Raw genomic sequence first — 14938 nt, 5'->3', positions numbered from 1 at the left:
TATTGAAGGGCAACTGTGAGCTAGGTACTCATACTAGTCCTTGCCCTCAAGGAATTTACTTTGTACCGGGGAAGCTGGATGTAGTAGAGATAGCACTAAACTTGGCTTTTGTTTTTCTGGGTTGAATCTTGCTTCCAGTACTTTGTCAGATCCAGAGCAAAGTCACTTATTAAGATGTCCTATTTCCTTACCTGTAAAATGGGAATAATAATAGAGTCCACAACCAGGGTTGCCCTGAAGATCAAATGAAATAAAGCAATTTGTTTAGCATTTTGTAAACTTTAAAGCTCTGAAAAATGTCAATTCTATTATACTGAAAGATAGAATGTTATAGGCATAAGCAAATACAGCATAATGGTAGGGGGAAATACTGTCACCTGAGAGAGTCAAAATTACAAACCAGGGTTCTTGTTTTTAAATTTTTTGATTACATTATTTCACTATAATTGGTTTCCTTTCTAAATCTGTGTATTTTATTTTGTGCATTATTCAGAGAATGATGCCATGAGCTTCAGCAGACTGCCCATGAAGACACTGACAGAAAAAAATTAAGAACCCATTTTTGAAGGTGGCATAAGAACCAAACCTTGAAGGAAGCTAAGGATTCAAAGAGATGAGAAGAATGCTTTGGAGACCACCTTTAGGAGGAAACGCATGAGGTGAAATGTTGAGTGCAGAGAACAGAAAGTAGGAGCCTGTGCCTGAGCTATAAAAAGTATGGAAGAAAGAGCTTTAGGCAAGTCTGAAAGGCAACCTGGAACCCTATTGGGAAGGGCCATAAGTGTCAAACTGGGAAATAGGAAGCTTTTTAAATAAGTCTGCAAGATCCTTAAGGGAAGGGTAGAAATTGCCCTTCCCCCCTTTTATTGTTCTTGGGCTTGCCCAATGCCTTGCATGTATATGGTAGATGCTTAATAAATGTTTGTTTAATTGAATTGAGCTAGTTATTTAATTCCGCAAACTTGAGGTTACAAACCTAAGAGTATCAGTCAATCAGTAGACATTTATTAAGCAAGTACTACCAGCCAAGGATTTTGTACTGAGCTCAAGGGATACCAAAGGAAGCAAAAGCTAGCCCCTGACTAAAAGGAGCTCACAGTTCAGTGGTTGTGTACTAGATGAATGTCTCTTCCAACTAAGGCATTTTATTTTACTATTGTACCCTGAGTAGGTGAAGTGCTTTGTTAAATACAAACTTTGCATTTCTGAATGCCCTATTAGAAAATTTGAGATGTCAAGAGTTGCCATTAGATTTAATTAACCAGTCAGGCTCTCTGAAGCCAGCAGTCTTGTAGAATGGAGTCAATAGTGAGACTGAGTGTTACTGCATGTACACTTTGATTTGTCTCTTTTGTGCCTTGTTTTTATATATATTTCCTTATGGAGTCAATGAATCCGTATTTATTACCCAGAAAGCACTGTACTTGGCACTGGACAAGCCTGTTGTTAACAACAGCACACATTTTTATAATCCATGATGTATGACAAAATGCTAACTTCATAATACCTTTTGAAGTCAGTACAAGTTTTCTGTCTCTGTTTACTGATGAGGGAACCATTCACTTTATACCTCACAACATATCTGTATTTTGTGATCTATAGGAAGTCTAGTGCCTCAGCTTTGCAGGCTCAGAAATTAAATTTGTCAGTTCACCCTGAGGTGAGCCTCAGGATGGATTGTCTAGAGCAGCAGATCTCAAATATTTTGGTCTTTGGACCTCTTTACACTGTTAAAAAATTATTAAAGACTCTAAGCTATAGACCTTGTGTTTATGTGAGCTATAGCTATTGATATTTTCCATAATAGAAATTAAAACTTATAATTCTTAAAATATACATACACTTGTTAATTTAATAATAACAAACTCATAACATGTTGATAAATGCATAATACAAACTCAACTTTTTCAAAAACAAAAATTTTAGTGAGATTAACTATGTTTTACATGTTTTTGCAAATCTCTTTAATGTCTGCCTTAATAGAAAACAACTTGATTCTCATACCTGCTTCTGTATGCAACCTATTGTGATACATTGAAATATATGAAGAAAATCCAGCCAAACACAGATATGTAGTTGGTAAAGGGAGGAGTATCTTAACAGCCAAATAGCATTTTTCTATTACTATAAAAATAAGTTAGACCTCACTTACACTCTGCAAGGGTCTTGGGAACTCCAGGAACCTGGACCACACTTTGAGATTCCAAAATAGGGTATCTAAGAAACATGGAAAGCAAGACTTCTTGGCAGAGATTTGAAAAATCTACCTGGGCCAATGATTTTATGGCATCTAAAGATGTCCACTTTTTTTTAATTTTAATATTGTCACCATTTGGCCTATTTTGTGAACTTGGGCCGTGTGATGTGAAAAGAAAACTACTTGAGATTAAACTTGTCTTTGCTCAGCTGTGTGGCCTTGCTATCCTAAGTTGAAATTTTTTTTTCTCCCTCAGATTATACTAGAACACCTTGAAAAGTGTTAGTACTTATTACAGGTAGCTCTTATCTTGTTCTTTAAAGTTTGTAAAGCATCTTACATGTTGGCTCCTTTGATCTACACAACTCTGGGAAGGTAGGTGCTATTATTATCTTTATTTAAAAAAAACTGTTTAAAGAACTTAAGAAACTGGCTCAGGATTCCAAGGTGAATGCCTGAAGAGGACTTGAATTCAGCTCTTCCCTTCTCCAAGTGCTGTGCTATCTGCTCCCATCCACTTCCTTTATATCTAATTCTATAAACATTTATTGAAGGGCAACTGTGAGCTAGGTACTCATACTAGTCCTTGCCCTCAAGGAATTTACTTTGTACCGGGGAAGCTGGATGTAGTAGATAGCACTAAACTTGGCTTTTGTTTTTCTGGGTTGAATCTTGCTTCCAGTACTTTGTCAGATCCAGAGCAAAGTCACTTATTAAGATGTCCTATTTCCTAACCTGCAAAATGGGAAGAATAATAGCATCTACAACCAGGGTTGTCCTAAAGATCAAATGAAATAAAGCAATTTGTTTAGCATTTTGTAAACTTTAGAATTTTGTAAATTTTGTAAACTTTAAAACTCAAAAATGTCAATCCTCTTCTACTGAGAGATAGAATATGTTATAGGCATAAGCGAATGCAGCACAATGGTAGGGGAAAATACTGCAAGGGTCTTGGGAACTCCAGGAACCTGGACCACACTTTGAGAACCTGCTGGTCTCCAGCATGATTTCAGTCCTCATCCTACCCACTACAGAGCATAACCATTTCTAATGATCAGATACTCCTGTAGTGTCTCTTTGGCTTGGACAGTGCTACATAAACACTTGTGTATTCTTTCTATAGGACTTATCTACTATTTCCAAGATTCTAGGCACCTGTGAATACAAAGACAGAGAAATAATCCCTGCCCTAAAGGAGCTGACATTCTGTATGGGTATTTACCTAAGGAGATCAACTTCATGTAGAAGACAGTGCTTGAACTGAACTCTGAAGGAATCTAGAAATTCTGTGTAACAGTAGAGTTGAGAAGGCAGTGCCTTACAGGCGTGAGGCATAGCCTGTTCAGGAGCCCAGAGAAGAGGCAGCAAGAGGAATATCACAATATCACATGTAAGTCAGATTGGCTAGTTCCTAGAGAGCATGAAGTGGCTAATGTGTAATGTCAAAAGCCTGGAGAGGCAGGCAGGCTGCAGCCAGAATAAAAAGGGCTTTCCATGGCAAACAGTGGAGTCTATGTTGTGGTACAATGGAAAGAGAGCCGATTGCAGTAAGGACCAGTGTTCATATACCACCTCTGATGAATTTCAGTGTTTGATCTATAGGAAGGTGATGGCCCAGATGGTTTGTGGGGTTCTTTCCACTTCTAAAATTGTGATCCCGGATTTTGTCCTAGAGGCAAGAGATAAATAGCCACTGGAGCATTCTGAGTATTCTCTACTGACATGATCAGATCTGAGCTTTCAGAATTTCATTTTGGTAGGTTTGGAAAACATCCTAGATTTCTAAGATAGTGAAAACAGTGTGGTGTGATGAAAATGTTAGTGTCCTGGGAAGCAGGCTACCTGGGTTCTAGTCTTGTCTTTGCTACTAACTAGCTCTTAGACAAACCAACATTGTTGTCTCTCAGTTTCTTCTTCAGCAAAATGAAGGGATTGACTAGTATTTTAACATTTGAGAGTTAATTGGATGCTTAGTTCATAAAATCACAGATTTAGAGCTAAAAGGGACCTACCTAAGAGGCCATTTATTTTAATATTATTTTATTTATGACCCAACTGAGGTTGTGTGACTATCATCGGATCCAACCCTCTCCTTTTTTCCAGTGAGCAAAGGGCCAGAGAAGTTATTCCATGAACAAGCATTTATTAAGTGTGCCAGGTCATGTGCTAATTTAATTGCCTTGAAAACAAAGATGGGCAAAAAGTACTCCTGCCCTCAGGGAGTCCATGTTCTAACAGGAAGACAAATAGGAAAATAGCTAGGTGTATACAAGATATATACAAAACGGGAAGAAGATGATCTCAGGGGGCCACCAGCCGAAGGAGGGGATTGGAAGAGGCCTTTTACACAAGGTGGGTTTAGGGGTGACGAAATGCATTTCATGCCCAAGTGCAGAGGCACAGAGAATCCTGTTTGAGGAACAGCAGTAAGCTTTGTAGCTATGAAAAAAGGAATAATGTGTGAGAAGACTGGAGAAGGAATTGGGATGTGAAGAGCTTTAAAGACCACCTGAGCCTAAAGGTAATAGGGACTTCTTAGGATTTCCTGACTCATGGAAGGCAAGTGCCATGGGCAGATCCTCTAAAGAACATGGAAGCTGAGGGGATGATAGATTAGAATGGGAAAGAGATTTGAGACAAGAATACCAATTCGAAGGGCACTGCAGTAGTCCAGGCAAGAGGTCATGTGAGCCTAAAGTAGGGGGTGCAAGTGCGTGGAAACAAGGTGGTTTTGTTGGAAAGGTGGGAGGATGGAAATGGTAACAGCCAAAGTTATGGAGACCATGAGGCATATAGTTGGATTCAAGCCTAACTCTAAATCTCATTGCTCTGCCCACCATTACCTGCTGCCTTCTGAGAAAAACAACAGTGCTTACATGTTGTCATTGACTCCAACTTTATTGATTTAATGACTCCACATTCATTTGAAAGTGAGACATTTTCTGACACCCCTTAGCCAGATTCTGTGGGATGCACCATATTTGAAGACTTAGTTCCCAGTGAATTTAGTATAATTCAGATACTGGGTCTAACTGTGGATGATATTCAGAAGTGGGCACTGGCTCAGTCTTAGGAAACAGAAAGGAGAAAGTAGTTAAAGGAAAGAAAGGAAGTGGACATATGTGTTCCTCCTGCACAGACTATGTAGGCATTCTTACAGAGGTTGGTAACAATAATAGGGAGAAAGAAGGTTAAGTGGATATACATTTTGGGGCATGGCCAATGTGAATTTGTTTTGCAGTACTGTCTCTACATGTTTGTAATGGGCATTTAATTTGGGGGGTGTGGTGTGAATGCATGTAAAAATAACTTTTTTAAAGAAAAAAAGGTTAAGTATTTTGTTTAGTACAAAACCTTGCACATAAAAGGTCAACATCATTTTGTGACTTCATTGTATTTGTATTTTATTTGTTTATTCCTGAGAAGTAATATGGCACAGTGACATCAGGCCTAGGCTAAATATGAAAAATTAGAAAAGGAAACAACTATTTCAAGTGTCATGTTCTTTTTACTCTAATCTTTTAATCATCCTAATTCAGGAATAAACTTTCTAATAACTATGGATGTTTCAGAAATAGATCTTTGTGCCTTTGGTAGTTGGCAATACCCAACAACCTGTGGGGAAAAGAACAAAGAGAGAAAATCCTCTCAGTGTCTGACAAACCCATCCTTTTGTCCTTTTACATTATAAAAGTAGCTTACCTGGAAATTCTGGGCCCTTTGAGAATAGTTCCTATGCCCTTATGTTAACTTCAAATGTTCCCTAAATCCCTGCCTCGTTAGGTGCATTTAAGATTATGGAGAGAGTCAAAAAGGCATTGAGCCCTCTAGCTGGATGACCACTTGTTTGGTATGTTACAACAGAGATTCTTTCAGTTGTGAGTCCAACTAGATGGCCACTAAGGTCCCTTCTAATGGTAAAACTGTGTTTCTGATTGCCTTCCTGTTCTTCTTTGCCTTTGCCTTTTTTAAAGTCTTACAAATTAAAGCTGTATGAGTCACTAAGGCCTCTGTAAGCTGGTTTTTTCCAGCTCCAAAATTTTGCAAGTTTGAAGAAAATAGGTATTATGGGAGCCTTAGAGGACTCTGTGAGATCATGGTGATGGACATACAGGTGACTGGTAAATACAGGTATCCTAGCCACATGATGAGGTTTAGGGGCGTAGCACCCCTGCAATCCAGAAAATTCTTATAAAAAATTTTGGTCCTCCCTTTGTACCTGAGAAGTTTGAATTTTTTTAAGGGTGTTTACTGTATGTTATTGTAAAATTTGGGTTAAGTGTTTGGTTATAGGTTATATAGTTTTGAAAATTCTTCTGGTCTGCAACTTTTGGAACTCCCCCCCCCCCCCCATTTAATTACTTATGCAGAAACCATGTGGGAGAAAGTTGAGATATGGAAGGGATACCTGAACTTGTTTAAATAGCAGAAATAGATAGGAATCTGTAACTTTTCAGTCAATTTTTTAGGTGTCTCTTTAACTTCAAATTCCAGGCTTTTTAGAGGTGACTACTTAGGCTGTGCTTACTAGCTTTCCTACAGTGATAAGGTGACCTGGTGCTTTCCATTGATTCTGTCACGAGAGGTGGAAGCAATAGCTCTAAATTCTAGTTGGACAAGCAGTTTATTAGTAGCTTTGCAGAATTTTTAAACCACTTTGCCCAAGATCTTGTCACGGGATGTCAGAATCAAAGCTGACTTTGAATCTTGCTGACTGAAATATTTAAAATCTTTTATCAAAGCCTTTCAAGATACCAGAATCCAACTCCTTATCATTAATTAGGTAATAGTCCTTTCATAAAAAAGATAAGAAGTGAGTGGTTAATATGTAGGAATTCAAGTTAAGGATGAGAATCATTCCTTAGCTTCATCACCTTAAAAGGTAGAAATCATGAAAGAAGTGTGAACAAATTGTAAAATTAAGAGGCGATCAATAGTTCAAACTACCCTTAGGTCTGTGGTAACAGAAACCTAAGAGATGTGAGACTATGAACTAGGGGGATATATGAGCTAGTTGATCCACTTAAATAAGTTAAAAATATACTTTAAAATGTAAAACAAGTACCCCTCCCCCCAAGCTAATATAGTATTGCAGAAGAAATGGCAGGAAAACAACTACAATTTAAAGAATTTAACAGTATGCCCTTTTCAGTGTGTGTCAGTCTTTTTACTTTAATGAAACATTATTGCTAAGGCTTTCAAAGGATAATTAGTTCAGCAAATTGTTGATCACCTGCTGTGTTTGGAGTATAGTGCATATAGAGATAAAAATCAGATTCCCCAAGCAGAATACTTGATTATAAGACCAAATCACCATGTAAATGTACCTATAGTGTTAGGTACAATTTTAAGATTATACTACTTGGGGAAAGGGTACTGTTAGAAATTCTGACTTTGTATATATAGGATCAACACTACAGAGAACCAAAAGTAGATCATAAAACATTTGAATGCAGTACAAAATGACCAATTAGGTCTTTTCTCCAGGGACCATCTGTGAAAGGAAATTCCATAAAATAAAATGTTGTGTCCCAGTTCCAGAGAGGAAAAATAAACACATTTTAAATGGTACACTTTGTATATCACTGCCCAGAAAGTAATTTTTTCCCTGAGTGGTTACCATGGTAACATGAACTGTTTATATAACATGGGGGGAACTAGGTCACAATAGTGAAGGGGTTTAAATTTTGCAATTATTTTGTTTAGGGAAATAGAAGGAAAAAAAGGTCTAGAGAAGAAAGGTTTCATGCCACATAAAAATAAATATGTATATGTTTTAAGTTAGCTCAAAATTCTTCATTTTTAGAAAAGCAGGAATAACATACTTTTGACTTTACAAGTAAAACTTTAAAATAAGGCCAAATTGGAGCAGCTAGGTAGCACAGTGGATAAGTCAGGAGGACATGGGTTCAGATGTGACTTCAGATATTGTCTTTGTGTTTGGGCCAAGGCACTTCATCCTGATTGACTAGTCCTTGCCCTTCTGTCTTAGAACTGGTTCTAAGATAGAAGGTAATGATTTAAAATAAAATAAAATATGAGTCCAAATTTAATTTTTTAAAATAATTTTTAGATGTAAGTTGTTCACCTTCATGAGTTACTCCCACAACCGTGACCATGATGATAAATCTCTCTGAAGGCAATATCCTTAGAGTTCAGAGCCCATTGTTAGGCTCAAGGCTCAGACCGTTTTCAGCTTGTTGACATAGCCTTTAATGTACACTGTGCCATCATTATACCATGATAGGACATCAGAGAAGAAATCTGTATGGTGAACTTTCATTTTGCCTTGGTAGAGAGAATTTCCTCACAGTATCTACAAGGGTCAAATCAAAGATTTATTCTGAAAGTTTTAAGTATAATTATACCTCTCATCTAATACGGTGTTTTGTACAGTAGGATGGTTTTTTTAATTGACTAAAACAATTAGATGTGTCAGCCTTTGGGGCACATTTTATTCCATTTTGTTTTCTCTTGTATACATCTCTCTTCCTGACATTTCATCCATCTCTGTGGCTTGTTAAACTTTTCTTAGAAGAAAACAAAATGAACTTGAGCCAAGACATTTTCTCAGAAAGTAATGAGATCCAATAATGCCCTTTCCTCCATCAGACTTATCTCCCCTCCCCCCCCTTTTTAATGGACTTCTAGCTGGTGGTGAGAGGTGAGGAGTAGGGTTTTATCCCATGGTCTCACATTTGAAAGCTGTAGTGATGACAGTGCATAATAGACTAAGTATGGGGTTAATGGGAAATGACCAGTGAATTTAGGTTTGATTTTAGGAGGATAATGGATTTTGAAGGTTGTCAAGAGTTGGCATTATAAATGCATATGAGGGGTTACTGTCATATCTGAATTTTCTGGTGATGGAAGGAACCCGTACTAACCCCTCACTATAGCTATAGAGGCTCAGGAAAGGCTAGTGACTTCTGCAAAGTTACCTGGCTGGTCGTTATGTGTGCTCTCTGTCATTCTTCTCCTCCCTCTCCCCATAATGTACGTATACATGCACATACATATTGGTGAACACAGTCACCTACGGGAATAGATGTATTTCTGAAAATTTTAACTGAAAATTATAAATGGAATAATTTTCTGATTGACATCTGTGGCAAGATGTTTCTATAGGGGAAAATGGCCCTTGGAATAGTATTAAAATGACAATGCTTCAAAGTTTTAAAAGTCATCTACCCCTACCTCCAGTCTTCATGCCTCCTGACTTCTCTGCAGCATTTGTTACAGTTGACCACTCTGTCCTGGATGATCTCTCCTCCATGGATTTCATGACACTTTACCACCTGGCTGCTCCTCAGTCTTTTTCTAATGACATCATCTATATTCACCCAATACTCAGGGATTCTGGACATCTAACAGGCATCTCAAACTCAATGTGTCTAAAAGAGAACTCATTACCTTTATCTTCAAACGTCCCTCTTACTGTTCCTGTTGTAGGCTCCACTCACTTTCCAGGCACTCAGTTGTGGAACCTGCATGTCATCATTGGCTCCCTCACCACATGTATATAAACTCTTGTCATTTCTGGCCATTCTTGCCTCTGCAACATCTCATGTATGTCCCCTTCTCTCCACCTGCACAGCCTCCAGTATTAACCTGTCTCCTGGGCCATTGGTCTCCTGTCACAAGCATCTAGCCAGCCCAGTTCATCTTTCATTTGAGCTACCAAACTGATTTCCCTAGAGAATAGGTCTTAGCTATGTTCCCTTATTGTTCAACTCCAGTGGATCCCTCTAGGATCAAAGATCAAGTCTTCTGGTATTTAACGTTCTTCACAACCTGGCTGCATCCTACCTTTCCAATCTATTTAAAAGTTATTTCCCATCATGCACTCTGTAGTCCAGTCAAACTGGCCTTCTTGCCATTCCTTGAACCCAGCACTCCATCTCCTATCCTTACCTTTTCATTGACTAACATCTGTGTCTAGAATTCACTATTTCCTTACTTCTGCTTCTTGGAATACCTGGTTTCCTTCAGAACTCAGCTTAAATACAACCCTGCACATCCCTTTCCTGGCCTCCCTGGCTGCTGGTGCCTTCCACTCCAAAGATTATTTTCTATCTGATTTGTATGATTTATATATACTTGTCTATGTGCATGCTGTCTCCTTTGTTAGAATATGAGCTCCTTGGGGGCAGGGACTACTTTGTATCTCCAGAGCTGAGCACAGTGTATGATGTTTAATAAGTGTTAGTTGATTTATTAAAATGATACTAATTGTGCATTAATATTCAGAATTGGTCACAAAATAATAATGCTCTGATTGAAATATTGTCACTACAGCAAGGGTTATTAAATTTTTTTTAATGTTGTACTTCTATCCTCTTTAGAAAAGTGTTTTTGTGCAGAAGAAAAACATGATTGATCACATGGTTCAGTGGGGATATGATTGGGAATGTTGACTTTGAATGATCCCTCTATTGCAAATATTAATAATATGGAAATAGGTTTTGAACAATAATACATGTAAAACCCAATGGAATTGCTTATTGACTCTGGGAGGGAGGGGAGGGAAAGAACATGAATCATGTTACCATGGAAAAATATTCTAAATTAATCAATAAAAAATTTTAAAAAGAAAAAAAAAAGAAAAGTGTTCTTGAACTGATGAAATTAAATCTCATTGGTGATATTAGTGAATATATTGTGAAAATAAAGTTTGCATACCCATTTTTCTAACCACAGACTACTCTGAGATATATGGTTCCCAGGGCAAGAAGTCCTGCTTTAGGGCCAGGTTCCCATGTCCTGTAGCTCTAATGATAACTGTAGTTCAAGTTCCTAGTATATTTTAAAGCCCTAGCTGAGGAGCTAAAAGTTATAGGTAAACCACATAGGCAAGACTTTCATTCCTACTCTTATAGACTTATTTTTCATATAAGAATCTAGTTGGACTTATTAATACATTAATGGTGATGTTGGAACAGCTAGGTAGCTCAGTGGAGACAACGTCTGAGTTCAAATGTGGCCTCAGACACTTCTTAGCTGTGTGACCCCAGGCAAGTCCCTTAATCCCAGTTGCCTTAGAGCCAATAACTGGTTGTCACAGTCGATTTGATCTCTGTCTTCTACAGGTGTTTGGTTTAAAAGATAATTTATAAAATGTATTTTTTTTCCAAAAATGTGAGTTCTGCATTGTGAATCTCCCACAGTCAAGAAAACCAATTTTAAAAACAGACTTATTTTGAATAGGCAATAGAAATGGATAATAAAATGAGTATTCCTAAAAAAGCTCTATCTAGTTTTGGTATTGTCAGAGGTAAGGTCCCCAAACCTTAGCAAAGAATATTCTTATAGTCCTACTGAAAATTATTCCTTGTAATTATTGAATAATAATTTCTCTGCTCTGTAGGTTTGCATTTTTATATATGGGTCTTTATGTAAAGTAGAAAATAGCTGTCCAGCTGTGTTTTACTCAGCTGTGTGTTTTCCAATATTGCCCTCTGTTGGTGTTTCGAGGGAACGCAGAATTCTGCTGTTTTCCCACAGAATCCCTAGATCCACCATTCTTTGGCTCTGATACAGTCAATGACTACTGTCGACAACTACCGATTCCTTGAATGTAGCAGGGGCTCAGGAGGGATCCTGTACAACATCTCCTACATCTCAGTTGTCTCTGTCCAGCAGTGTATGATTTGTACTCCTGCCCTTAATTTAGATTCCCTTTACTGTAATGTGCCCAGAGGAGATTTTTGTTTGAATCTAGCAAGAAGTGATGGCAGGGAGAGAACAGCTATTTCCCTCTGCCACGTGGCCAGAGGAGCTAGCGTGGAGTAGTGGAAAGCATGCCAGCCTTGGAATCAGAAGACTAGGCTGAGCACAATTCCAAGCACATGTGCATGCACATGTGTTTATAAATATATCCTGTATAAATATGTATGTGCACATGCATGTGTGTATGAGATAAAGATGTATTTATATACATATGTGAGATATATAACTATATATACATAGTTCATACTAGGTCCAGTTAGTACTAGGTCCCAATCATTGAGTCCAAAGACTTTTGCTGAGACAATCAAGAAATATGGATACCTGAAGTTTATGAAAGGATTTTTCATGCAGTGTACGTGGACTCTGGATTTCAAAGAAATTAATTTGCACTTAGCAGTTAGAGAAGGAAAAAGTTCATCAGGTGCCATAAAGCAGCCACAGAATATGAGCAATGGCCCCAAAGGTGTAAGGAACCCCACCTCCCACATGGGATGCTTTGTGGTGCTGAGCAATGCATCCTTCCCATACCTTCCCTGCTTCTAGGAGAGTCATCGGGGTGTGGAATGTAAGAAACACCTTGGAGACACATGATCTATAACAGGGGCTGTCTACCAAGCACATGGAGAAGAAGCCTTTTCGATTGTATAATCAGAATTGCAGTTACCTTCACAAAGGCTTGAGTCAGCCTCGGCATGATCTCTTTAAGTTCTGGTGGTATGACTTCATTGATGATATCTAGTAGACAAATCATTTTAAGGAAAGAGATAGAGCCTTTTCCCCTTGGCCTAACCCTGAGAAGCAGGCCTCGATCTGTGGCCTCTGCAGTTGTTCTTTTCCTTTCTAGACAAAGTGTTTGACATGTCCAATGTTGTGTGTTTCAGTTCAGGAGAGCAAGTGTCTAGGCTTCTCAGCATCCAGCCACCTAGAAGCCTCTGGTGCCTCGGGAAGCAAGAAGTGATCTTTGGGAGCCAGCCCAGCAGTAGCTGAGACTAGAACACAGTCATACTGCTTCTGGAAGTGAACTTGGTGGGACAAATGTCATTTTGGAACTGAGCTAAGAGAGGGATGGAAGAGAGTTTGCTCCTTCCTTGCCTCTGGGGGTCGGGGAGAAGCATTTGTACTTTTGTTTTTGCTGTATCTTAGAAGTAAGTATCCCTTTACAAAAATTGAAGTTGGGTCGTTAAATAGAATGGGAGCACTAGTTACTAATTACTAGTATCTAACAATGGGGCAACTGCTGGCAGGCTCAGACTGATGGCAGGAAAGAAGAGATGCCCACTGCCTCTTCAGATGCCCTAGAAACCTCAAGGGGAATGTGAGTGGCTCTGGGAAAATGGGCCAAAGAGTTCTCACTGCATTAGTGATGATACAGATCTGTAGGAAGCATTTTTTCTTATTTCTGTTGTTTATCACTGTACTTTTTGCCACAGTGGAATGGAGGCTCTTTGAGGGAAGATTCAGGCCATTCTTGTCTCCCTAAATGCAGCTTCTGACATAGGGCCTTGTGTATGGTAGATGCCTAATAAATGTCTGTTGAGTTGAATTGAATTTTTCAAAAAATATGTGATTCCATTAGCCTTGAAAGCTACCTGGTGCCCAGCTGTCTAGCTATTATCGGATTCTTTATGGGAAAGAAATGGATCCAGGAATTGTGGAGATTCTATTTTGAAGGGCATTTTACATGTTTTAAATAAAACTCAAATTCTGAGTAGTGAGCCTTAAAGAGTTGAAAAGTAAAGTGAACCAAAACAATTCATTTAAAAAGAACTCATTCCAAAATTAGTTTTCTTTGCAGAAAGAGTATGGGGAAAAGAAGCAAGCTCCATGCCAGTGTTAGCAAATAAGGAAAAAGTGGGACCTCGGAATTGCAAGGCATGACATTTCTTTCCTCACTGTTCCATCTATTTTTGTTCCCATCAACCACTCCAGTATTATAATATAAGCAGACCTCAGAGATATTGCCAGTTTGCTTCCAGATCACTGCAATAAAGTGAAGTCACACAATTTTTTGGTTTCCCAGTGCATATACAAGTTATGTTTCCACTACAGTGTAGTCTGTTAAGGATGCAATAGTAGTATATATAAAAAACAATATGTACCTTAATTTAAAAATACTTTATTGCTAAAATTGCTGACCATCTTCTGAGCCTTCAGTGAGTCATAATCCTTTTGCCTGTGTTAACTGCTGACTTATTGGAGAGATGAAGGTTGGGGTGGCTGTGGCAGTTTCTTAAAATAAGATAACAGTGAAGTTTGTTGAATTGATTGACTCTTCCTTTCACAAAAGATTTCTATGTAGCATGCAATACTGTTTTGATAGTATTTTATCCACAGTAGGATTTCTCTCAAAATTGGGATCAATCCTCTCAAACCCTGCTGCTGCTGCTTTATCAACTAAATTTATGTAATGATCAACATTGTTATGTCTCAGGGAATAGGGAGAGAGATAGGGGAATGACCAGTCAGTAGAAGAGTCGGAACACACACAACATTTATTGAGTGAGTTCACTATTTTGTATGGACACCCCAAAAAAATTACAATAATAATATCAAAGATCAATGAACACAGATCACGGTAACATATAATAAAAATGAAAAAGTTTGAAATATTGTGAAAATTACAAGAATTATCCAAAAATATAGAGACATGAGTATACACTGTTGGAAGAAATGACACTGATAGACCTACTTCAAATCTGGGCTACTTCAAACATTTAATTCATAAAATTAAAAAAAAAAAACAAGCAAACATATCTGTGAAGTGCAAAAAAAGGTGACCCATGATAAAATAAGGCATACCTGTCCTAATCATTGAGGGATGATACTATGTCCTTTATTATACCCTTCAGAGCTGACTAGTCAAATGTAGAAACTAGAGATTCTCGAGAATGTGTTGGGATTGGGGATTAAAGGGATAGCACACAATGATTAAACATTGATGAATTACAAGGTACTGAGCTGGATTCAAAATGTCACAAGATATGCTTCCTTGCTTTCAAGAATCTGCGGCAC

General features: G+C 38.1%; 1 long non-coding RNA gene across 1 annotated transcript; it reads left to right on the top strand.

Annotated features, from left to right (window-relative positions):
• Positions 1 to 3320: 3320 nt before the first annotated feature.
• On the top strand, positions 3321 to 13930 carry LOC107649303 (uncharacterized). The gene is made up of 2 exons (XR_001622846.2): positions 3321 to 3587; positions 12808 to 13930. It is a non-coding gene; the product is annotated as an uncharacterized LOC107649303 (long non-coding RNA).
• Positions 13931 to 14938: the final 1008 nt, after the last annotated feature.

This window comes from Monodelphis domestica, chromosome 6 (assembly GCF_027887165.1).
Source record: "Monodelphis domestica isolate mMonDom1 chromosome 6, mMonDom1.pri, whole genome shotgun sequence".
Lineage (NCBI taxonomy): Eukaryota > Metazoa > Chordata > Mammalia > Didelphimorphia > Didelphidae > Monodelphis > Monodelphis domestica.
Note: the sequence above shows the minus strand (reverse complement) of the source record. Positions and strands in the feature narration are given on the sequence as shown.